A 2479-nucleotide genomic window follows, 5' to 3' on the forward strand; every position below is an offset into this window, starting at 1 on the left:
ACTGTTCACAGAATTACTAGTAGTAAAAATCAGACTATAGAATTACTCATCATAAATCAGCTGACAAGTGATTACACAGATGTGTGGAGAAGCCAGTCTCTTGCTGTATTTCCATAAGGTCTATAGTTTCAAACAGGTACTTGCGAATGAGAATCTGCGTGAGGTCTACTGTTCACAGAACTACTAGTACTACCCGTTCAAAAACATCGAATTGACCGTGCGAAGAGATGTCTAAGATTTAGTCGACGGTTTGGCATTTCTCTTAAAAATGTAAATGTTTGAATGTTGCGCATTTACGGCGAAACGCTGTAGGCCTAATAGATGTTCATGAAATTTGACAGGTATGTTCCTTTTTAAATCGCGCGTCGACGTATTACAAAGCTTTTGGATATTTTACATTTCAAGGATAATATAAGAAGAGAGGAGCCTCCTCCATACGCCATATTAGAGTAAAAATCAGACTATAGAATTATTCATCATAAATCAGCTGACAAGTGTTTACACAGATGTGTGGAGAAGCCAGTCTATTGCTGTATTTCCATAAGTCTATAGTTTCAAACAGTACTTGTGGATGAGAATACTGCGTGAGGTCTACTGTTCACAGAACTGCTAGTAGTAAAAATCAGACTATAGAGTTTTCATCATAAATCACTGACAAGTGATTACACAGATGTGGGAGAAGCCAGTCTATTGCTGTATTTCCATAAGTCGTAGTTTAATCAGGTACTGTGGATGAGAATACTGCGTGAGGTCTACTGTTCACAGAACTACTAGTATAAAAATCAGGCTAGAGTTATCATCATAAATCAGCTGACAAGTGATTACACCGATGTGTGGAGAAGCCAGTCTATTGCTGTATTTCATAAGGTCTATAGTTTCAATCAGGTACTTGTGGATGAGAATACGCGTAAGGTGTACTGTTCACAGAACTACTAGTACAATGAATGATTAATTGTAAATGTTAGAATTAAACAGACTAAAATTATTCATCATAAATCGCTGACAAGTGATTACACAGATGTGTGGAGAAGCCAGTCTATTGCTGTATTTCCATAAGGTCTATAGTTTCAATCAGGTACTTGTGGATGAGAATACTGCGTGAGGTCTACTGTTCACAGAACTAATAGTACAATAATGATTAATTGTAAATGTTTGTTTCAGTTGACGCCGAGCGGCAACGTAGCGATGTGGCGGTGGGGGTTGGCTACGACACAGCGACACGTTCAGCGACTGTGTCGTGTCGACGACAACCCGACGAAGAGGATGACGATGAGGAGGAGAGGGGTAGGAGGCCGCGGAGGAGGAGGAGGAGGAGGATTGGCTGAGAGGGACAGAGGAGGAGCAGTGCCGCCAAGTGAGTACCATACGTACCGTCCTCTGCACGCTATCCTCACCAGTACACCTACAGCATCGGGCAGCTACGAAATCACCTGGTAGTCTACCCATTCAAACTATCTATAGTCCGTAACAAAATTACTGTTGACTTGGGGGAATATGTGGTTTGATTGATTGATTGAGTACTTTATTTATGTAGATTACACTATATACTGGCTTATAACTTATATACAATAGCTTACAATACAAAAATTATAGATGAATTTACATAATATAGACTAGGAAAATAACTATAGAACTGTATATGATATGAAAAGCAATTTGTAATATAATAACTATAGATAATAATCATATTGTTATGTATCTACATAAAATGGCGGAGCTTTGGACATATCAATGTCCATTCTTTGGGAAGAATAATAAAATAATATCCTCCCCACTAACTCTCTACCAAAAAAAAAAAAAAAAAAAAAAAATGTGGAACGCTTCACGATTTGCGTGTCATCCTTGCGCAGGGGCCATGCTATCTTCTCTGTATCGTTCCAATTTTAGTATATGTACTGCCGAAGCAAGTACAAATAATTATTATTCATGGCAAAGAGAAATGGGGGGAGATCAGCCAATACAGTGATGAATAGAATCAATATCAAGTTTCAAGGTCCCCTGAGTCCAAAAACATGATTTTTGGGTGTTGGTCCTGTGTGTCTGAAATTATAATAACATTCATACAGAAATTTTCTATCTATCACAGTAAATTGAGATTGATTCCCAGAGCCAGTCAAATTTATCCTGCTTAACTTCATGTAAACCAAATCAGAGAGGACCATTCAAAAAGATGGATCTACTGGAATTAAACAGGATTGAAAATAACCCGCTTTTTTGCAACCGGCACTAAGTACCTGATTGAATGATTACGAATTTCAACAGCTGAGTCTGAATTTTGACACAGTCCCCACACATAATCCCACCAACTCGCTCACTCACTTCCATCACAACAGGCGACGAAATATATTATTATCACTGTTTTCCAAGGATGAATAATAATTATCCCTTTAGTGTCCTTCAGGCGGTTTTCCCCTGGATGAGACCTAGTGCAAACGAATCTTTATATTATAAACCTACTAAGTTCTGAATTTTGTGAGAA

General features: G+C 38.2%; 1 non-coding gene across 1 annotated transcript; it reads right to left on the bottom strand.

Moving 5' to 3' along the window:
* Window positions 1-1806: 1806 nt before the first annotated feature.
* On the bottom strand, window positions 1807-1911 carry LOC120355708. The gene has a single exon (XR_005573752.1). It is a non-coding gene; the product is annotated as a U6 spliceosomal RNA (small nuclear RNA).
* Window positions 1912-2479: the final 568 nt, after the last annotated feature.

This window comes from Nilaparvata lugens, unplaced genomic scaffold (assembly GCF_014356525.2).
Source record: "Nilaparvata lugens isolate BPH unplaced genomic scaffold, ASM1435652v1 scaffold4359, whole genome shotgun sequence".
NCBI classification, from domain to species: Eukaryota; Metazoa; Arthropoda; class Insecta; order Hemiptera; family Delphacidae; genus Nilaparvata; species Nilaparvata lugens.